Source organism: Cavia porcellus, unplaced genomic scaffold (genome assembly GCF_034190915.1).
Source record: "Cavia porcellus strain 051 isolate PalLab524CR breed Dunkin Hartley unplaced genomic scaffold, mCavPor4.1 scaffold_32, whole genome shotgun sequence".
Taxonomy (NCBI): domain Eukaryota; kingdom Metazoa; phylum Chordata; class Mammalia; order Rodentia; family Caviidae; genus Cavia; species Cavia porcellus.
This window is the reverse complement of record NW_026947515.1, coordinates 23376479-23399503: the sequence shown is the minus strand read 5'-3', so window position 1 is coordinate 23399503 and position 23025 is coordinate 23376479. Positions and strand designations below refer to the sequence as shown.

The following is a 23025-nucleotide window of genomic DNA, read 5'->3' as shown; positions in this document are numbered from 1 at the left end:
GGGGCTGTCTGTGGCGCCGCCTGATGCAGTGAGAAAGTCGTGTGAGGGTAGCACTCTCCTGGGCTGTTTTCCTTGACGTGATGTCTAGGCCATGAAAAAGGAACACACGTGGAAGCCTCAGGAGGGTGGATCGTGGCTGGGTAAAGGGCCACTGTGGAGTTGGGCGAATCGGACCTGCAGGCACTACAGGAGGCGGCAAGGTGAAGGGCCTCTCTCGTCGCTGTCTTAAGAGCGGGAAGTCTGAGGAGAGAGAGAGAGAGCAACTGCGCAGCTAGGCGAGGCGGTGCTGGCTAAGAGCAGGAGCTCAGTGGGGAACCGGTGGTGACTGTAAGAGTGCCTGCAACAGGCTTGTTCGCCCTCGCCGGCTGCATACTGCGTCTGTTTTGTCGCTTCAGGCTTGTCTACTTTCCTTGCTGCGCTCATGTCTCCTTCCTTCGACTCAAAGGCCAGCGTTCAGAGGTCTCCGCATTAAGTAGCAGCTGGTTCAGGCGGCAGCAGTGGCTGGGTTTTGGTTCTTTGTATATCCTCGTCCTGGAGATCTCACTGCATGCCGCGCCCTCCCTTGTCTTTCCAACCTTTCTAGTCCTGGTTTTTCTCCTTGGGCAGTAGAGTGGGCGCAGATCAAGCAGGCGAATTGTTTACTTACTTTCTTTCAGCCAAACTAAGCTCCTCACTGCAGTACCGTCAGCTTGACTTGTACCTGTCGTGTTGTATTGGCTTAAGGCTTAAGTAAATGGATTCTTTCCTGGTTTTTTTTGTTTTTTTTTTTTTTTTTTTTTTGAGACAGTCTCGCCCTGCGTTTCAGGCTGGCCTTGAGCTCACTTTGTAGCCCAGGCTGGTCTCTAACTTTAAAGGATCCTCTGCCTCAGCCTCCCAAGTGCTGGAATTACAGGAGTGTGCCACCACGCCTTGCTCACTTTTCTGTTTTTATTGCCCTGTGTTCGTTTTGAGTCCTAAAGAGTGTACATGTATCAAATGTACATAGGCTGTGGTGAAGAAGTTCCTAAGCTTTAGACCGGAGGCATGCCCGCTGCTGGAATGCTTTTTTCTTGCTTATCGCCTGCTCTTTTTTTCAAATGAAAGATCCAGCAGACTTTTTCAGCAAAGGCACACCGAGCTGCTTTACTAGGTTTAATATGTGCAAATATAAGGGCTGGGAATTTAGCTCAGCAGCATAAGTGCCTGCCTGGCAGGCACGAAGTCATGAGTTCGATCCCTGGTACCAAAGCAATAATATGTGCCATATAGGCTTTTGGAGTTCTGCATCTCTTAGTGCTTGGTAATTTATAAATCCCACTGACATTGTAAGTTATTCTGTGTGTGCTTTTTGAGGGGAGCATGTTGGGGATTGACCACAGACCCTTTGCCCTGAGTTACATCTCAGGCCCTCTTAAAAATTTTCTTTCTACATTGAGACAGAGTGTTGCTAGATTTCCCCAGGCAGTCTTGCAGTCTTCCTGTTTTAGCCTCCCAGCACCCTAGGATTGCAGGTGTGTGCCATCGTGCTAAGCCCATGTATGTGTTTTTGAGAAAAATAGAGTGACAGTCAGTGGCACTGTATCAACCTACATGTCATTCTGTCTTCTCTCTTCCACTCATGTCAGAACTTCTGTTTGTGGGGGAATTTTCAGCCCTCTGTTCAATTCCAAGCCTGACTTTGATACTGAGCTGTGATTTACAAGAGGAATGAAGATGCTCTAAACTGATGTTCATACCTAGTAGTGATGTAGTGAGTTAGCATTAGGGAGACCACGTGGAGAGTCTCCCTAATGTTTGGCATTGTGTGTGTGGTCTGATTGAAGGGCATTATCTTGGTAGAGCTCCATAGTCCAGAATTCCACTCCACAAGTTCAAACTGTGTCTTTATACAAATGCTTCTCATTGACACATAATGATATGTTGGTAACTGGCACATTCAGGGATGATTAAGCATAGATTCAAAGACAGTAATCTTTTTTGTTGTTCTGGTTTTTTGATTTTGTAATATTTGGAACAGGGTCTCACCGTGTAATTGTGGCCAGCCTGAACTCAGTGTGTAGTCCAGGCTGGTCTTGAACTTGAGGTAGTCCTCCTGCCTCAGCCTCCTGGGTGCTAGGATTATAGACAAGTGCTGTCCTGTCTGGTTTGTTTTGTTTTTTTTTTAAGACAGGGTCTTGCTATATAGTTCACACTAGAACTCACTGTGTAGCCTAGATTGGTCTGGTACTCAGTGATGTTCCTACTTTGTTGGAGAGCATTGAAGCTGAATACACGTGCAAGGCTGTGGTGTGGCCTGGGCCTGATTGAACTGAGAATGAGGAGACATCTCAGGGGGCAAGATAGGCAGTGTATTGAATTAGGAAAATTCATATTAGATATGATCATGTCCATCCATTTGTTATCAAGTGTGCACCTTAGCCATGTGTGTACTCTGGTTGGTCATTCAGTGAAGTCTCCAGTTCATCCATTTACTTGGGCATTTACCTCTCATCCAATGGCATTTTTTTGGATATTTACAAATAAGTATAATTTATATTATCATTTATGTATTGTTACTAATGTTTACATATACCTGTACTTTTCATTTAAGTTTTAATGTGAGTAGTGTTTATTTATTTTGGGTACCGGGAATTGAACTTAGAACCTTGGCATCTGCTAGGCAGGTGCTTATGCCACTGACTTACATTCCTGGCTTCTAATAATGTTTGTATGTGTATATCTGTATTGTTTTTTGGAGACAGGGTCTCACTATGTAGCCCAGGCTAATGTCAAACTTCTGGGGATTTTGTAGTCCTAGCACTCTGGGAGGTTGAAGCAAGAGCAATTCAAGTTTGAGACAAAACTTTTTAGCAATACTTTACCTTAAACTAACATTAAAAGAAAAGGGCTTGAAATGAAGTTCAGTGCAGAGGTCCTGGGTTCAGTCCCAAGTAATTCCGCTGGCGTGATGGCACACACTGTACCTGTGGTCCCAGCATTGGGAGGCTGTGGCCAGAGGATTTCTCACTAGAGGGCAGCACGGGCTGCATAGTGAGGTTCCGTCTCAAATAATGGGAAAAACCCTACCTGGAGCCTGCCCTGGATCCCTGCTGGGTGAGGCCCTTCTCAGTCATCAGGCGGCATGTGGCTGCTGCAGACTTGGGTGTGCGAGACAGAGGGCTGCAGCAGCCAGGCTGAGCTCCAGTGTCCCCCCTGCATCAAGCTGGGCACCCAGGGCTCATACTTCTGCTGGCAGGTGGGGGCTGCTGCCCTGGGTGCAGCCTGGTCACGGGGCCCTGCGCCCCGCCGATCTGTAGGCCCTCGCCCCGCTCCCCACTTTCACCCTGCTCCCTACTTTCTTGGACACTGCCCCCTCCAGCCCTAAGGCACTGCCCCGGGAAGTGGCTTCCTTCCAACCCCACTTCTTTGTGCTTTATTGCGCTTGGCACCTAGGACCTTTGGGGCAGAGGTGGCGGGAGTGGACGGTGTGTGATTAGTTCTTTTTCTTTGGCATGGAGAACTATTAATTTAAGAACGTCAGTGAGTGGAATGAAGTCACTTTACTGTTACCGAATTTCCCATGGAATGAGGACTATTGCACTAATGGTTATGCATGAGACCGCAGTGTATAATAAGTGTCGTGCTGTGGAGCAAACTCAGCGTTGAACCGAGTCTAGGGCAAGGCGTGTGTTTGTGTTTACGGATTACAAGTGTCATGGCTACTTTTGGACACTCAGTAAAGGCAGGGCTGCAGTAGTTGGGCTCTTAGCTCCAGTGCAGGTGTGTTGAAAAGGGACACATCGGTATTCAATTGGTAGTGACCTGGGGAAGAGGAAGGTGACCCAACAGTCAGCAATTTTGGTGAATGTGCTACCCTTGCCAGTTGTTGTGAGATCTTGAGTTAGTCAAACTTACCTACTTTTTGAGTTTCAGTGTTGTCTTGTACAGAAGGGATGATGATAATTTTCCTTATGTTTCACAAGGTTGCCCTGAGACTCAGATTACCCCATGAACATGAAACACTGGTAAAGTTTTGCTTTTTCAAAGGATGGCACTGTTGAACATTGCATTGTCTAAAAATATAAATAAAAATGAAAAAAAAGTTAAAACATACATTTTCAAGTAAATAACGATTTAGAAAAATTAAATTTAAAACTAAAATCCTTAAGGTCAGTGTTAGGTCTGAGAAGAAGGGAAGAGGAGAGAAGGGAAAGAGGATGGGAAGAGGTCCGTGGAAGGAGTGGAGTGGACGGCCTTGAAAGTAGTGGGCAGCGGTGGCTTTATTTCGGGAATGTGGGGAGAGACCCTCCCCCCGGCCCCGGGGCGCAGCATCTCGGTTGCACCCAGGGGCCGGTGGTCTCTCCGGGAACACGGGGAGAGGAGACTGGCGCACTGGCCGCTGGAATCTGGTGATCTCTCTCTCGGACACATGGCTTGGGGGAATATAAATAGCCTAAGCTTAGGGCAGTGCCCTAAGGCCATTAGAGATGCACCAGTATTTCATTGGCACACCTTTAGCACCAGTAAGCAGGTTCCTAGGGAGGGGGTATAGGGTTACAGGCAAGTCTATAGGGGCGGGGGAGGCAGGAGTCCCATAACTTGGCTGCCGCTTTTTCCTGGTTAAAGTGTCCAGTCTGGGCCAGCAACTCTTTCAGTCAGAACACTGTAGGTAAGTCATTGTAGTCTCAGCCGGTGCAGTATATAGGTCTCGTGTTTACAGGGGCTGTGATCCTTGACCCTGGCAGTATCATTTGGAAACTGCACACGGCAGAGTTACCAATCTAAAGATAGTATTGGGGCTACTCAACAAGCTAAAGCCTGTGCCAGTCCTTTTGATTAATGTTTTTTAATTTCTAGAGACCTGTGAGGGCCCAGGACTGAGAAATATAGTTTACTTTTGAAAATCGTGTACCATCTGAGTAGAACAATGTTGTACATTATGCATTTTGTAGTGAGAGTTATGTGCCAGCACTTCTGTGGTAAAGTCTTAAAGTAATAGGAAACCGTATTAATTAAGGATAGGTGATGTTCAGCAGGGAAAACACCGAATCATTGCATTTTGTGGAATAAATGTCTTCACATTCGGTTATATTTAGTGTGGTGGGATTGGCATACTCCACGTTGGAGTCTGCAGCTATCTTTTAGGTCCCATTTTGAATCTGTGTCAAACATATTCAGAATGGCTGTAACAGCTTTCTCTCTCCATTCCTGCTACCACCTCAGGAATGGTGAGTTTTAAAAATTTGTGACGCAGTCCAATGTAGTCTCTTTCATTTCTCTCCTGTCGGTCTTTATCTTGCAAACACACGTTTGCCAGAAATTAACCAAATGTGACTTCTTGTAGAGAAACTACTCTTTCTTTTGTCTGGTTATGCTTATCCCCATAATAAAGTTTGAGGACGCCAGCCCCTCAGTTTGGATAAGTCTTCTAACCCTATTCTCTTGCTCTAGTCAGAGGCTGTGTTTATACTGTCCTTATCCAAAATGTCAAGGTGTGTTATCTGAAGCCACAGCTCCTCTTTCAGCCCCAGCTTGGGGGCTTCATCAACTCACTGTAACTTACAAGTCTGTTTCCACCTTTATTTTCCTCGCCACTTCATTTTCACTCGCAGTGGTCTGTCTTCTCCTACCTTTTGCTCTCTGGGTCCTGGTTTGCCTGTGTGGCCAGCCTGAGTTTGTGAACAGAAGGAAATGATAGGAAGCCTTTCTATAGCTCCCTAATGGAAGTTGTCTTTGCCAGTGATTGTGTCACATCACCTATTTCTTTTATACCATATACAATCTGTAATTATATTACTGTATTTGTTAGAAAGCAAATGTTTTGAATCTGAAGGTGAGCTTCATGAATAGTCTTGTTTATTGCTCTGTGCTCATTTCCAATAGGATACTCCACATATAATAATGAGTCAACGTATTTGAATCAGTGCATAAAATATCAAAAAGGGACTAGAGAGTGTAAGAATTTTGCCCTAGATAAGATATTATGGCAGTGGGAGGCGGGACCAAGGGATGTTTACCTTGAGGTCACTTTCCCCGCCCGATTGCCCCCCACACCACGTTTCTGGCAGAGAAAGCAAGGCCCCCAGTGGTCATGGAGTTTCACTCCACGTTCTTAGAATAAAGGCCATTTTTACTTTATATTCTCTCATTTACCACAATGAAAATCCCATCAGAGAGTAGACTGCTGCATTTGAGTCACAGCTCTTTTAGCAGAGGGTGCCTTTGGGCAGTAAATCTCTTGTTTTCTTTCTTTGTTTTTTTTATTGTGTGTGTGTGTGTACAGGGGATTGAATTTATGACTCCCATTTCACAGGCAGGCACTTATGCTGTTGAGCTAAATCCCCAGCCCATTCATTTATCTTTTTAAAGCAAAGCCATACATAGTGCCTACCTCAGTGTTTTGGCAAAGACTAAAGGTACAAATGTGATGTGTTTTACATGCAAGGAAACAATACTATTGTATATTTCTTATTGTATATAAGGCACACACTTTTTGTAGTATGACCTGCCTTGACACGTGTCCATTCTCACTAGATGCACTGTAGTTTGTGTGGGACTTGTCTTCAGTATTTTTATAGCAGTGTTGAGGGTGGAGGCTGTGGTTTACTCATATTTTTTAAGTACATTGTGCACAGTGGGCCCTCAGTTCTTTCAGTGAAAGAAAAGAAGGAGATCAATGAGTTTGCCATGCAAAAGAGAAATTCTGTATTAAGAAATACAGCATTTAGGGCCGGGGATTTAGCTTAGTGGCATAAATGCCTGCGTGGCACACATGAGGTCATGAGTTCAATCCCCAGTACTCCCCTAAAAAAGAAGGGAAAAAAAATACAGCATACAATCTGGAGTACCAAAAAAATCATATATACAAAGTGGGTATATAGCTCAGTGACGGAGCATATGCTTTGTATGTACCAAGTTCTAGGTTCAACCGTAGCATTAAAAGGTAAAATTCATGGTGTGTAGGTCATCAATAAATTGTAATCAGTTCCTCTTTAGATGTCCCTTTGTGTGCAGTGGGGATGTCAGGTCTTGCAGCAGTGGCCTTGTGGATTGATGTTGGGGTAGGCAAGCATTCTGCCCCTGACTTTAGTTTATATAAATGGAAATTACACTTTAGGGATTTTAAGACAGGCTCTCACTATGTAGTTCAGTCTGGCCGAGAACTCAAGGTAGTCCTCCTGCCTCAGCCTCCAGAGCACTGGTATTACAGATGTGCATTACCACACTTGATTTAAACTTTAGTGTTTATAAATGAAATTAGTAGCCCGGGAGCTAAAGCACCATCTGTCTGTCTGTCTGAATATACTGGGGATTGTACCCAGTGTCTCCACTGTTGAGCTACATTGCCAGCTTTTTTTTTTTTTTTAATTTTGAGACAATATGGACAGGGTGTCATGAAATTGCCCATGCTGGCCTTTAATGTTTTGCCCTCCTGTCTCTCCCCCAGAGTAGCTGATAGTAGGTCATGCCTTCACACCCACTGAGCTAACTAAAGGTTTTGTATGTTTTGTTTCTTTGACATATGTTCTCACTACCATTTGTTGTTCAGACTGGCTTTGAACTCTGTGTAGCCCAGAATAGTCTTAAATTTGAGGCAATCCTTTTGCCTCAGCCTTCTATTTTTTTTTTTTTTAAACATTGCAAATCACACTCAGGGCCTGTGTTTACCAGGCAGGCAAATGTGCCACTGAGCTATATCCCCAGCCCATCCCTCAGCTTAGGAGTGCTGGGATTTGTCTTTTTGAGACACAGTCTCTCTGTGCAGTTCAGGCTGGCCTTGAGCTCACTTTGTAGCCTAGACTGGTCTCGAACTCGCAAAGATCCTCCTGCCTCAGCCTCCCGAGTGCTGGGATTACAGGGGTAAGCCACCATGCCCAGTTTAGGAATGCTAGGATTACAGGCTTGCATTTGGCTCTGAATGGCTTTTCTTTTGAGGGAGATGATGATAAATATCACAGTATTTTTTTCTGTGTAGTTTCAGAAAAATCTGAGGTGGTACGAGGCTGCCCCTTTGTCTATATGATCCGAAAGGATATGGATATTTATTCTAAAATTTTAAGGAAACTCTTCAATGAATCACATGGAATCTTTGTGGGCCTTCAGAGAATTGAAGAAGAATTGACTGGAAAATCCAAAAAGGCTCAGTAAGTTGGCTAGTTTGTTTGTTTGTTTATTTATTTATGGTACTGGGAATGGCTCTCAAGATTTGTGCCACTGAGCTAAATTCCCAGGTCCTTTATCAGTTTATATTTTTAGTTTACTTACCCTTTCAAGAGGGCAAGTCAGCACGAGAGTCAGTGAATATGGTCCAATTAGGAGATTTGAAAATTAATATTAAGATGAATTTTAAAAGCTATGGCTGGATGTGGTGCCACATGTCTGTCATCCCAGCAGTCTGCCTTCTAGAAGAAATGTTTTTCTTGCAGTGGAAAGCTATGTCTCATCTGGCTGTGATGGTATAAACCTGTACTACAAACACTCTCCTGTAATCCCAGGATTTGGGAGGCTGAGGCAAGAGGATAGAGAGGTTCCCCCCTTCCCTCCCCTGCCCAGTTTTTTTGAGACAGTCTCACTGTGCAGTTCAGGCTGGCCTTGAGCTCACTTTGTAGCCCCGGCTGGTTTGAACTCACAGTGATCATTTTGACTCAGCCTCCCTGAGTTTTGGGATCCAAGGTGTGTGCCACCACACCCGGTTTAAACATAGAAAGTTTAAGGCCAGCATAGACAATGTAGCGAGACTCTGCCTCAGCAAAACACCAAAGGCAAAACTGAAAAAGCTTAGTAATTGAAAAATGATTGTTTTGTTTTCTTGTTAATTTGCTTCATTTTGAGGCTGGGGATTTAGCTCAGTGGTACAGCACCTCTTTGGAAAGAGTGAGGCTCTGAATTTAATACCAGCTACCAAACAAACCCCTTTGCTTCATTCTTTCATTTCCCTGGTTTGGTTTTGTTTTAGTATGGAGGGCCAAGTTGCACCAGGGCCATCAACCTGAGGTTCGTCTGTAGCCTTTTTTTTGGTACCAGGAATTGAACTGATAACCTTGCACTTTCCAGGCAGGCACTTATACCAGTGAGCTAGATTCCTGTCCCTAAGAATGCAGATCCAGCCCTTCTGTTTATTTTTTATGTTGAGACAGTGTGGGAAGCCCTGTAATTGGCTGCCGCCTTATATCTACAGGCAGCAGCCACCTTAACCTCCTCTAGGAGTTAACTTTCCGTTTGGTAGTTAAGCTTCTCTCCTTGCCTAGCCTGTTTGGCCCATTGGGGATTATGCTAATCAGCCTGCCTTAGGAACCCAAGCAGGGGAGATTTGAATTACCCCATAACCCCTGGTCTTGTCACTGTTTATAGGTCACCTGCTGATGTCTCAGACCCCAACTCCCTCTTCCCCCAATACCCTATGTGTTCCTTACTCTTTCTTTGAATCAACGAGACTTGATCAGAATCCTGTCTTGTCTCCATTCCTGTCTCTTGTCTCTTCTCATCCCCCTCCCCCGCTAGCATCTACCTTAACTCACCCGCAGACAGGGTCTCACTAAATTGTTCAAGCTGGGCTCCAATTTGTGATTGATCTACTTGCCTCAGCTTCGCAGAGTGCTGGGAATACAGGCCTGTACCACCATGTCTGGCTTGAACTAGTTGTGTTTCATATTTATTTATTTAATTTACTTATTTTGTCCAGGTTTCCAGAAAAGTTAAAAAAATGGTTTCTGTTTTATTACTCAGTTTCCCTAATCTTAATCTCTTACACAATTGTATTATGTGGTTATTAAAACTAGGAAACAAAGATTGACACTGATCCCGTTTGGTCAACTGAAGGCAATTTCAGTTTTACCAGTTTTCCCTCCTGAGGTTGCCTTTTCCCTAACTCAGTCTTTTTCATGATCTTCCTACTTTGGAGGAATAGCGATCAATTGTCTCATAGAACATGTCTCTGTTTGTGATTGTCAGAGGTGTTCTCATACTTGGACATGCCATGTATTAGTGAGGATAGCACCAAAGTGGTAATGTGTTCTTATGCTGTTTTATTACTGATGACCTTGACCTCAATCATTTGATCTATGTCATTTCTTTGCTGTAAAGTTACCTCTATCTTTCTTTGTCACTAATAAGTGCCTTAGGGAAGGAACTTTGAGCTAATGTACATCCCATTTCTTCTTAAATGTTAGCCATTCATTTTAGTGATTATCAATAAATCTCATCTATAGCAGCCTGAGATTCTGGATCATTGTTTTTTTTTTATCAGTACCAGGGATCAAACTCGTGACTGCTTGCTTGCAAGGCAGGCGCTTATGCCATGGAGCTAAATCCCCAGCCCCCCGGATACTTATTTTAGAGCATGAATTATAGCATATTTATTGTGTCGTTCAGGTTTTTCCATCTTTGGATTATGTCAGACTTCAGGTTGAGCTGCCCTTCCTTCAGCAAGTTCTCACCTTTATTGAGCTCTCTCTTACTCTCTGGAACCACAGGATGCTCCAGATTTAACCTGAATGTGTAATCATTTTTCATAGATTGGTTCAGGGAGTAAGAACTACCGATCTGTGATAAGAGCACGTATGGAGGAGATGCACCAGATGGCAAGTAAGTGTGGTATGTGCATGCGTGGGGCTGTGTGCTCAGGGGCCAAAGTAAGATTCTTTGGAAAGTCCGTTACTGGTTCTTTGATGCTGGTGATTAAAAATCAATATAATCATGAGAGCCACATGATTGCCTGTTCCTGACAGACTTTGTATAACAAGGTGATGTGTTTTATCAGAGGCCGCATTTCAGCTGAAAGTGGTAGATGTAACTTATGGGGTTGGCTTGTGAATCACTGATCTACAACAAAGAGATTGGCATTAAAGAATTTTGTTTTATTTGGTTCTGGGGATTGAACTCATGACCTCGAGCTTGCCAGTCAGGTGCTTATGCCACTGAACTAAATCCCTGCCTGAGATAGGCATTAAAAAAAATCATCTAGAATCCAGATATAGTGATCCATAGTCTCAGCACCTGGGAGGTTGAGGCAGGAGGATTGCCATGAGGTAAAACTGGGCTACATAGTAAGTTCATGGTCAACTTGAACTATGCAGTTGTTGGGAGCCGTGGCACTGTCAAGTCATCAGACGCGGTGATTGCGAGGCCTGTAGGAAAGTACAAAAGCCTGAGCTAGATTACCCCTCTCATCGAGCCCGCCTGTGTGGCGCCTGTTTCCTGCTTCCTGATCCCTATCACCCCACTAAGTTCCCGCCTCGCAGGGTAGTCTGCCTAGCTACTAATGTTGCTAGCCAATCAGCTTACGCGACCCGCCTTGATTTGATTGGAGGCCACAATCCTATATATAGCCAGTACCTCCACCCCTGGGGGAGAGAAGCACGGAAGGAGCCGCGGAGAGCGGACCAACAGAGGCTTCGGCCAGGACGAGTCCCGGGGTAGACTGTGAAGGAGGAGAGAAATAAAATAGAATATTTCGCCACCGCCAGATTTTGTCGTGTGTTCTTCCTGCCGGCCGGGAGCGACACCGACAGCTGGTGGCCCGTACGGGGAATGATCAACCCCGAGATTCGGCGGTGGACTGCATTCTCCTACACAGAGCTACAGGACAGGTGAGTAGGGGATAAGCCTGGGCCCTGGGTGGCGCGCACCTACAGGGTTTGTAGACTCCTCTCAATCTCACGCATAAGTGGTGGGTTTCTTGGGCCTCACGCGGTGAGTATAAAACATAACACCAGAACTTAAGGTAATAAAAGAGTGTAAAACATAAACATAGAAGTAAAAATAACAGAAGATATATTAAAAATGGGAAACATGCCAAGTAAAGATACACAGCCTTGGTGTTGGTCCTTCGGAGACTCCTAAAGTCCAAGGACCTCAAGGTGGGGCGTAAGACTCTAGAAAATTTCCTTGCAGAAATTGACAGCTTTGCTCCCTGGTTTCTGCCTACAGGGCATGTAAACCTACCCTCCTGGGAAAAGTTGGGCAGAGACCTTTCCCTAGCAGAACGGGAGGGTAGAGCTTCGGTCTCTGCTCGTCCGTTGTGGGAAATGATACACGCGTGCCTAAAGAGTGAGGGTAGTTACGGGGGGAGCTCTCAAGAACTTGTAGAAGTACGCAAGGTGTTTAAACAGACACAGTCAGGAAGCTCCCGAGAAGGGTCCGTCAAGGAGGGCAGAGATACAAAAGAGGAAGCTGAGGCGCGGTTTGTGTCTTTCCGCAGGGACCGGGACGAGAACCACTGTGGGTCCCAGAGAGGTTGACAAGTCCCTCGACTGAAGATCAGGCCTGTTCCACCAGAGGCCAACCGCAGACCCAACAACAAGATGAGCCCTAAAAGAACTGCAGGACAATCCCTTTTTGGGGGCCTGGAACGGCTTGCTCCCCTATGTGCTACCCTTGTATACGCATGGCTCGCTCGCATGGCCTACGACCGCGTTTAAAAGTGACAGGCTTCCCACATTCTCCTCCCTAGACAACAACATGTAGCAGGGTGGGTGAGTCAATGACGGGTAAGAGCGTGCCTCCCCAGCACGACTCAACCTAAGCCAGGCCCTACCCCATACTGCACGAAAGCCGCTGGATTACTAGAATCTGCCCAGATCTAGATGTCTCTCTGAGGGGATCGCACGGAGGGGCAGGAGTGCATGCCTATGTGCATCCAGGTTCCGTCCAGTTCACTCCTGGCCCTGAAAAAAGGACGAGGGTCTCAAGGCCTTGGCGGACCCAGGGACGGCTGACCAGGGTCCAAGCCAAGGGCCTACAGTGGGCCTCAACACAGGGCATAGGCCTCTGCACTCTATCCAGGACGGGCTGCGATGCGCGTATTCATTTAAAATAAAATAGGGGGAGATGTTGGGAGCCGTGGCACTGTCAAGTCATCAGACGCGGTGATTGCGAGGCCTGTAGGAAAGTACAAAAGCCTGAGCTAGATTACCCCTCTCATCGAGCCCGCCTGTGTGGCGCCTGTTTCCTGCTTCCTGATCACCCCACTAAGTTCCCGCCTCGCAGGGTAGTCTGCCTAGCTACTAATGTTGCTAGCCAATCAGCTTACGCGACCCGCCTTGATTTGATTGGAGGCCACAATCCTATATATAGCCAGTACCTCCACCCCTGGAGGGGAGAAGCACGGAAGGAGCCGCGGAGAGCAGACCGGTAGAGGCTTCGGGGAGAAGCACGGAAGGAGCCGCGGAGAGCGGACCGGTAGAGGCTTCGGAGCAAAGCACGGAAGGAGCCGCGGGGAGCGGACCAACAGAGGCTTCGGCCGGGACGAGTCCCAGGGTAGACTGTGAAGGAGGAGAGAAATAAAATAGAATACTTCGCCACCGCCAGATTTTGTCGTGTGTTCTTCCTGCCGGCCGGGAGCGACACCAACATGCAGTGAGACCTCAAAGAAAGAAAGGAAAGAAACTATCACAACAGAATCATCCGGAGAGTGGCATGGCTGAGGGGAAAACAAACAAAAAACATGTAGAATGAAAATAATCATTGAAAGAATGAAAAGTACAAGCCACAGATTCTGGTAGATACTACAATAATGAGTCTGCAAGTTTCATTGCTCACTTAAAATGTTCTGTTTTGTCTTGCTAGTGCTGCAAAAGATCGAGCCAATGGCCACCAATTCAGCAGCCAGGTACTGGGAGCTGCCTTTTGGTTTTTTGTGGGGGTTTTTTTTGGCATGCCTAAGTGTTTGGCACCTGCGTAACGTGGCTTTGAGTTACTGGCATAGCAGAAGTCTTTTCTTTCTAGGTAGACAGGCACCTACTTGAGGTGGCAGGGATCATCCTCAATTTCCTGGTGCCCTTTCAGTGTCTAACATTGACAAAGATCTGCTGGATAAATAATCATCTGAGTTTTCAGTTTTGGTGTTTTAGTCACAAAGACTCATGAATTCTCTCAGCTATAAGTAGTTATATTCTAATTAGAATGGGAAGATGACTCCTAGGATTTCTTCCCTTGCTGGAGTCTCGGTCCAAACTCAGTAGTGAATAAGGAATAAAACCTTGTCTCTGGTCAGCAAAGCATTTCTTTTCCCTTCTGAACAGAGGATGATGGCACGTGGAGACAGAAGGATGGTGGGAAAGTGCGGCTAACATTTTATATTGGCCTTTTTTTTTTTTTGAATCATTAATCAAACTTGAGACCTCGTGCTTGCCAGACAAGTACCATGCCGCTGAGCTCTATCCCCAGCCCTGTATTGGGCTTTGCTTTCTTTGTGGTTTTCATTCAGTTCTGGGGATGGAACCCAGGGCCATGTGCATGCTAAGCACATGCTCTGCTATTCAGCTACAGCTCTAGCCTGGGCTTTGCCATTAATACATTGTTTCCTCAGCTGTGCTCCCTATCCCTGCTGACTCTCTTGCCTATTCTACGTCTTAATCCTTTTTTTGTGAATAACCTGATTAAAATTAAACTTATGACCTTTAGAATAACAGCACAGTACTTTTCCATTCTTAGAAGGAAACAAAAAGAGCTGAAGTCGTATTATGACTTAAAGATTATCGCAGTACTTACAGATAATTTAATGCTTGTAATGTAAAAAGTGATGGATCTTCAATAGTTTTCAGAGGATTATGGTTGAGAATTCTGAAAAATGCAATGGGATAAAAATTATCTGTATTTTCAATATGCATGGAATTACATGAAAAGTTGTTCTCTCTTTTGGTATGAAGTGTATTCGTAGGTTAAAAAAAATCAATTTCTGTCATTACCTATGAATAAACCTTAGACTGCAGAAAGCACTCTTGCTTTGGGGATTCTGTAGGTCTCTAAAATGTACTGTGGAAAAGAGAAAGTGAATAGAAAAGAGAAGGAAAAAAGAGGCTAAAAACAAAAACTCTAAAAGTGACTGCACCAGGAAGCCTTCACAAGAAGCCAACAAACCTAACATTCATGTATAGAATACTTCCCAACAACATAAAAACAGAAGAAACACAGTCTTCTTAAGAGCACACTGAGAAAACCTGTAGTGCCACATGCATCTGTCCCAAGACCTTGGGACCTTTTACTATTAAATCAGGTACATTGAGATAGACCATAGGTCTAGTCTCAATCAGTTCTTTCGTTTCATTTGAAACAGGGTCTCTCTCTGTAACACAGATCAGCTCCAGACTTGCTATGTACCCCAGCATGTCCTTGAACTTGCAGTCCTCATTCCTGAATCTCCCATGCTGGGATTATAAGCATGTGTCATCAAACCTATCTTGAAGTCTCAATACACTTAAAAGGACTAATACACAAAATATGTTCTCTAAACAAGGTGGAATGAAATCACAGATCAAGGACAGGAAGAAGTCTGGTAAATTCCTAAATATGGAAACTAAGCTTATATATAAGTATCCTACTGGTCAAGAACAAATAACAGAGACGTGAAAAAACACTTCAGTGAAGTAATGAATATAAATGGTGACACCCAGCACCAACACTTTAGGAAAGCTATACACACAATTGCAAATATTAAAGATTCTCATCAGTAATATAAAGCTCTGAATAAACAAGGGGAAAACCCAAGAAACTTAAAAAAAGACATCAGAAAGAAAAAATAAAGAGTAAGATCAGAGAAAAGTGAAACAGAGAATTAGAAAACAGTAGAGAAAATCAACATAGCCAAAAATTAGTTTTTAACAAAGGTCCTGGGCAGATAGCTTAGCAGCCTAGCAGCCCCGTGCCTGCTTGGCAAGTGTGAGGCCCTAAATTGTATTCTGGATACCAAAACAAATCAATGGTAAAAGGTCAACTATGCTGGGCTGGGTATGTAGTCCCAGCACTTGGGAGGCTGAGGCAGAAAGACAGCTGTGAGTTCAAGGCCCGCATTAACTACACAGCAAAACCCTGTTTGGGGGGCAAACATCATTATCAAAGAAGGGGACATTGCTGGGTGTGAAGACACATGTCTACAATCCCAGCACTTGGGACCTTGGGGCAGGCGGATCACAGCAATTTCAAGGTCAGTCTGACTAATAAACTGTGACTCAAACAAGGGTAGGATTATTACTGACCTGGTATGGATTATTAATAACATGGAATGGATTATATGGGAAAACCAAAAAAATTATCTGCCAATAACTTAGATAACCCGGATAATAGATACAGTTCTAGAAACTGAAGGAAAAACAAAACCTGAACAGGCATATTTAAATGTAATGATTGAGTTATTGATCAAAACTTCTCACAACAGAAGAGCCTTTTGTTTTCTCTTTGGTGGGATGAAGAGAATCTCATGATCAGAGGCTTCACTGGTGAAATCTGCCAACTAATTAAAGAAGCAGTAACCCCAACCCTTCAAAACATTTTCTAAAATGTAAATGAAGAATAGTTCCTAATTCATTTGAGGAGTCAGTATCCCCCCCATACAAAAAAAAAGACACATGAAGAAATCAAGAAAATTATATATACATGTATATGAATATATATATGTGTGTGTGTATATTTTTCTTGTACCAGGGTTTGAGCTCACAATCTCACACTTGCCAGGCAAATGCTGTGCTGCTGAGCTATATCCTCAGCCCTGAATCAATATTTCTTATGAAAATAGATATAAAATTCCTCAATAAATACTTACAAACCACATTAAACCGAGAATACAGCTAACACTATGCATCAAGTCCAGGAATGCAAGTTTGGCTCAACAGAAAAATCAGTTTCAAACAGGGTCTTGCTGTGTAGTTAATGTGGGCCTTGAACTCACAGCTGTCTTTCTGCCTCAGCCTCCCAAGTGCTGGGATTACACACCCAGCCCAGCATAGTTGACCTTTTACCATTGATTTGTTTTGGTATCCAGAATACAATTTAGGGCCTCACACTTGAAAAATCGGCTCAACAGAAAAAACCTAAAACACAATATTAATAGAATAAAAGAAACATGTTCATCTACATTAATGCAGTGGGAGCAATTAAAAATTAACTCGTTTTCACTATAAAACCATCCACAAACTAGGAATAGAATCACCTCAGGGATGGAGACATAAGTACCTGTCTGGCTAGGGCCAGGATATAAGTTCAATCACCAGTACCAAGAAACAAGGAAACAAAAAAGAATCACCTCAGCCTAATACAGGGCACTAAAAGAAAAGGGGAAAATACCACCATGGTTATATTTATTAAAATCTATATGGAGGTTTGAACTAGGACAGCTGGGGAAAACAAAATAGGATCCATATTGGAAACACAAAGCTATGTATAATTCCATATGCATATAGAAGACTATAGAGAAACCAGGCATCTTGCTGCAGGCCTGTAATCCTAGCACTTCGGGTGGCCGGAGGATTCCCACCTGGACATTTAACCAATTGAGCAGATATTGTCTCAAAATAAAAATAAAGCAAGGGACAAGAGTGTAGCTCAGTCCCTGGTACAAGTGTGAAAGTATAAGCCAGTCATTCTGGCAGTACATGTCTGTAATCCCAGGACCCACGAGGCTGAGGCAGGAGGATCACTTGGAGGTCAGCCTGGCCTATATAGTAAGTTCAAGGCCAGTCTGAACTACAGTGAAATCTCTTAATCAAATAAATCAAAAGAGAAGAGAAAACCATAATGAATGCATACATGGAAGGAAACTAGGAATAGTAAGGTTAAAGGTTGTAGAACGCAAGATCCTTATGCAAAAATTGGCTGTCTTTTTCCATTGCAGTGTAACTCAGTGCAGCATACTTTACTAGCACATACAAGGCTCTGGGCTCCACCCCCAAGGCCAGAAAGAAAATTAAGAATGATACTAAGAAAATTATCCCATGTGTTGACAAGAATAAAACATTTAGGACTAAATGTAACCAAAGAGGTTCAAAATATACATTGAAAACTATAAACCACTGTTAAAAGAAATTAAAGATCTAAATGAATAGAAGACATCATTACTATTAAGAGGGCACAGCTGCCGACGATGTAGCCCAGTGGCACAGCACCTGTCTGGCAAGGACTAGGCCCTGAGTTTGACTCCTGGTACAAAAAAACAAAAAAAGATGTCACTATTCTTCAAGCTGAGCTATGATTTCAGCACAGTTCCTATCAAAATCCCAGCTACCTGGGCTGGGGCTGGGGCTCAGTGGTATAGCACTCACCTACCCAGCATGAGGCCCAGCACTGCAAAACAAAATGAAAGAAAACATAAAATTTCAGCTGGAGGGCTGGGGATTCAGCTCAGTGGCACAAATACCTGCCTTGCAGATAGATACATGGTCGTAAGTTTGATATCTAGTACCAAAAAAAAAAAAAAAAAAAAATTCCAGCTGTATTTTTTCTAAAACCCGGCAAGCTAGTTTCTAAAATTCACATAGCAAGTCAAGAGATTCAAGATCACCAAAATCATCTAGAAAAAGAACAGACTAGGAATCAGTTTCCACTTTCCAAACCCAGTGGAGATGTGCAGCAAACCGAGTGTGGTACTAGAGTAAGACTAGACTGTAAAACAATGGATTCGAGCTGACAGCCTAGGAATAAATCTTCACATTACCATTAAGTGACTATTGACAGGGGTGTGAAGACAATCCAGTGTCAAAAGAATAGTCTTGCAGAGTGTTGCTAGGAGAACTGGATATCCACATGCAGAAGAGTGATGTTGAGCCCCTCTACTGTATTAGAAAACTGACTCAAAGCATAGCAGATACCTAGTACAAGGTCTTAAACTATAAAACCCTTAGAAGAAAACAGGAGCAAATGCTTATGCTCTTGTTTCTATATATGATAACCAAAGGAAAAATATATAAAGCAGATTTTACCAAAACTAAAAACCTTTGTGCTCCAGCTGGGCATAATGAGGCATCCCTATAATTTTAGCACTCAGGAGACAGAGTGAAGATGATGAGTTCTTGGTCAGCCTGGGGTGCACAATGAACTGGAAGGCAGCCTGAGCTGCATGGCAAGATTCTGTCTCACAAAACCAAAGCCAGCTTGGTGTGGCAGCACACCAAGGAAATGGGGAGTGCTCACTCACTGGTACAGGGCTGCTTTGTAGGGTGATGAGGGTGTTGTGGAATGAGATAATGGAGATTATTGTGGAATCTCATGAATACACTAAACACCACTGAACTGTTCTCTACAAAGCTGTGCTTTTATTTTGAAAAGAGCCGTGTTGTAATATATGGAGGACCAAGTGCTGAGAGCACAGTCCTGTTGGCAGATGGCAGAAAGAGGAGTGACTTTCAGACTCTTCCTTGACCAGGTCAGAGGGAGTCAGTGGTGGGACTGGGAGCCACGCGGCTCGTTCTCGCCAGGTGAGCTTCCACATTTAGTGCATTCTTCCAGATATGGTTTAACTTCCTTCATTTTTTTTTAATTTTTTAAAAAATTTTACTTAAAGAGAAAAAAAAACAGAAAAAGAGTACAAGTTATACAGAATTTCAAAAAAAATAAACAGTAGGAAATCACTGGTTAATAGATTACATATTGTCATCTTAGAAATAGTTGTTCAAGTTACAAAATGAAAGCACATAAAGTGGACATTCAAACAGTGAGACTGTAAACAGTTCTGTTCAATGACCCAGCAAAAACTCAGTAATATGGTTATCTATCTTACACGCTTAAATATACATGCAGTTATATCCTTTAGAGCACTTTCTTTTCCTCTCTTTTTTACAATGACAATTACACCCTTTGGGTTTTATTACTCCCACAGTTCTTACTACCTTTTTTTCGAAGAGAATAAAACCAAATGTGACATAACAGAACAGAGTCAGTCAAATCAAAAGGATGGACATAATACATAATGTAAAAACAGAATACAAGGTGATCAGCAATGGTTACCATAATGCTTCTTGCTATCTTAAAAGAATTGCCTATATCATCAGTTATAATAAAATTGAACGAAACAGTAAAGAACAAAACCAATAAAATCAAAACATTGGAGACATTAGAGGACTTCAAAAGAAGATAATAGTCAAACCAGAATGGGCATCATAGTAAATCTTACTGTCTTCACAGTTGTTGCCTATACTCTCAAACTTGATACTATCAAGCAAAACAGAATAGAGTAAAATCAGTCAAAACAAGATGGTGAGAGTAATACAGGGTTTCAAATCAAGTTAATAGGAAATAAAAGTGGGTTACTATAATATATCCTGCTATTTTTATTTTTCCCTTAATTAAAAAGATAAAAATACAAATAATAAAGGAGATTGAGATAAAAGAGGACATAATAAAACAGCACATATCAGAGCATAACCATTTAAGCAAAATAGTGTTTCACCACAAGATATCCCAACATAAAAGTAGTACCATAGTGTCTCTTTCCTTGCAATCTTTGAGTATAACTTTGTATACTGTAGCATCAAACATATCAAGACAATGTAAAACCATTCAAGAGAATGGCAGTATTACAGGATATTTAGAACCAACTAACAGAAAATGAACAATGGTTTATGTATTATCTCCTTGTCTATAAAAGTTTTTGTTTATATTATCACATATACTAAAATTCAGTAAGATACAACATGTTAAGACCGATGGAGACAGAAGAACAAAAGCTTGATGGGACTTCAAAACAAGATGATATTAAATCAGCACTAGCTATTATGATGTCTTGTTTTCTTCAAAATAGCTGTTCATACCATCCAACCTTCTCTGCCTCATTTCTGTTGAGCTCTTTTTCTGTCATTAGTTGTCAGTTTGTCTTCTTCATTTCTCTTTCTGCTCCATTCATTGTGGCCTCTCTGCCACTATTTCTGGAATCTTGGTATTTTTCTCTTTTAGGATGTCCTGCAGTATTCTCTGTAGAGCTGAATTGGTGGTTGCAAATTCCCCTAGTTCCTCTTTATCCTGGAAGCACCTTGTTTTTCCATCAATTTCCAGGGATAGTTGTGCAGGATATATCAATCTTGGCTGGAGGTTGTCTTTCAAAGCTTGAATTATTTCCCCCCACGCTCTTCATGATTTGATGGTTTGTGCAGAGAAATCTGCTGTAATTCTGATGGGTGTTCCCTTGTAAGTGATCTGTCTCTTGTTTCTGACAGCTGTAAAATCTGAATTTCCCTAACAAGAAAACAAGGATAATATCCAGCTGGGCATGGTGGCTCATGCCTGTTATCCCAGCACTCAGAAGGCTGAGGCAGGAAGATTGTTGCGAGTTCAAGACCAGCCTGCGCTACAAAGTGAGCTCAAGGCCAGCCTGAACTGCATAGCAAGACCCTGTCTCAAAAAAAAAATCCAAAATGTATAATAGATGTTGTGACAATGAAAAGGAAAGAAAGTGCTCGAAAGGATATAACTGTAGGCCATTGATTTAGCTCAGTGGCATAAGCACTTGCCTAGCAGATGCCAAGTCATGGGTTTGATCCCTGGTACTGAAAAAAAAGGATATAAATGTATATATAATTGTGCAAGACAGATAACCATCCTAAGTTTTTGTTAACTTATCAAACAGAATAGTTTGTACTGTCATTGTTTGTCTACTTTTTAAGTTTTGATTGTGTAACTTGAAAAACTACTTTTTTTCCTATTTATTTTTTGGTACTAGGATTTGAACTCACAACCTTGCATTTGCCAAGCAGGCACTTATACCACTGAGCTAAACCCCCAGCCCCAAGAACAACTACTTCTAAGATAACAATATGTAATTTATTAATTAGTAATTTCTTACTGTTTTTTTTTTTGAAATTCTGTATTCTACCCTTTTTTATATTTTGGTTTTTTCCTCTAAAAAAAATACAAATTTCCCAATCTCTACACTTGATAGTTTGGACCAGATAATTCTACTACGTAAAATGTTGGTTTTTTTGATTCACTTTTGTTTTTAGCAGTACTAGAGATTCAACTTCATACCTCACACTTGCCTCTGAGCTATATCTCCTTTTTTTGAGACATGGTCTTGTTAAGTTGCCCAGGCTGGTCTTGAACTGGCAGTTGTCCTGCCTCAGTCTCCATGCAGCAAGGATCACAGCTTTTTACCATATACCCAGTTAGTTGTAAGTTGTTTAACAGAATCCTTGGCTTCTATTCATTACATGTGTATAACACTCCTCAAACTTGGTGACAACCAAAAATGTATGTAGATAATCCTCATGTCCCCTAGATGGGAAAATTACCTCTGTTATATTAACTGTATCTAGGTAATTTTCATTTTTGTTTGTTTGTGGCTTTTTGAGACAGGCGCTGGGATTATAGGCATGTGTTACCATATCTGACTTGTATCTCCATATGTATTAGTAATAATCAAAACAGCTACCGACAAAGCCTGGGCATGATGGCACCCACCTGTAATCCTTAGTACCGGGGAAGCTGAGGCGGAAATATTGCTAAAAGCTGGGCATGTAGTACATGCCTCGAATGCCAGCACTGGGGAATGAGGCCAGGGGATCGCTGTAGTTTGAGGCCAGTGGGGCTATGTAGTGAGTTTGAGGCCAGTGAAGACTACATAGTGAGACCCTGTTTCAAAAAACAAAACCATTTAAAAAAAGGTATCAAAAAAAGCCAGAAATGGTCAATTATGACGGAATAGCCAAATAAATACATGAGCAAGATGCAACGTATTTAAAACAAATGTTAGAGCTGGAGTGGTGGTGCAGCCTTAATACACTGAACATTCTGGGAAGCTAAAGCAGAACAGAAAGATTGAGAGCTGCCTAGCAATTTAGCAATTTAGTCCCAAAATAAAAATTGAGACTGGGTAAGTAGCTCAGTATGAAGGCCCTGAGTTTAATGCCCAGTACTACAAAATAAATAGGCTGCTGCGATAGCTCAATATGTAGACCCTGAGTTAAATCCTAGTGCCACCAAACAAAAAAAATTACTATAAATAAATCATGTTTCCAGTTCTGGGGATTTAGCTCAACAGCACAAGCACCTGCCTGGCAAGCATGAGGTCACTTTCTCATACGAATAAAGAAATAGAAAGTTTCCAGTATACTGTATATAGGCTGCGCATGGTGGCTAATGCTTGTAATCTGAGCACATAGGAAGCTGAGACAGGTGGATCACTATGACTTTGAGACAGGCTGGGGTATAAAGTTCAAAGCCAGCCTTAACTACAAAGTGAGGCTCTGTCTCAAAAACAAATAAAAGAGGGCTGGGGATTTAGCTCAGTGGCATAAGGCCTGCCTGGCAAGCGCGAGGTCACGAGTTCAATTCCCAGTACAAAAACAAATAAAAGAGCTGGTAGTGTAC

The 23025-nt window shown here is 42.8% G+C and overlaps 1 long non-coding RNA gene across 6 annotated transcripts in view; it reads left to right on the top strand.

Annotated features, from left to right (window-relative positions):
- The first annotated feature begins 14 nt into the window (after positions 1-14).
- Positions 15-23025, top strand: part of LOC106027664 (uncharacterized) — a 49195-nt gene continuing 26184 nt past the window's right edge. For 2 of the 6 annotated variants that reach the window (XR_010045318.1, XR_010045319.1), the window contains exons 1-4: positions 202-327; positions 10473-10542; positions 11424-11546; positions 12158-13567. This is a non-coding gene — a long non-coding RNA (uncharacterized LOC106027664). The other 4 variants (XR_010045316.1, XR_010045315.1, XR_010045317.1 and 1 more) reach the window with 4 other exon arrangements.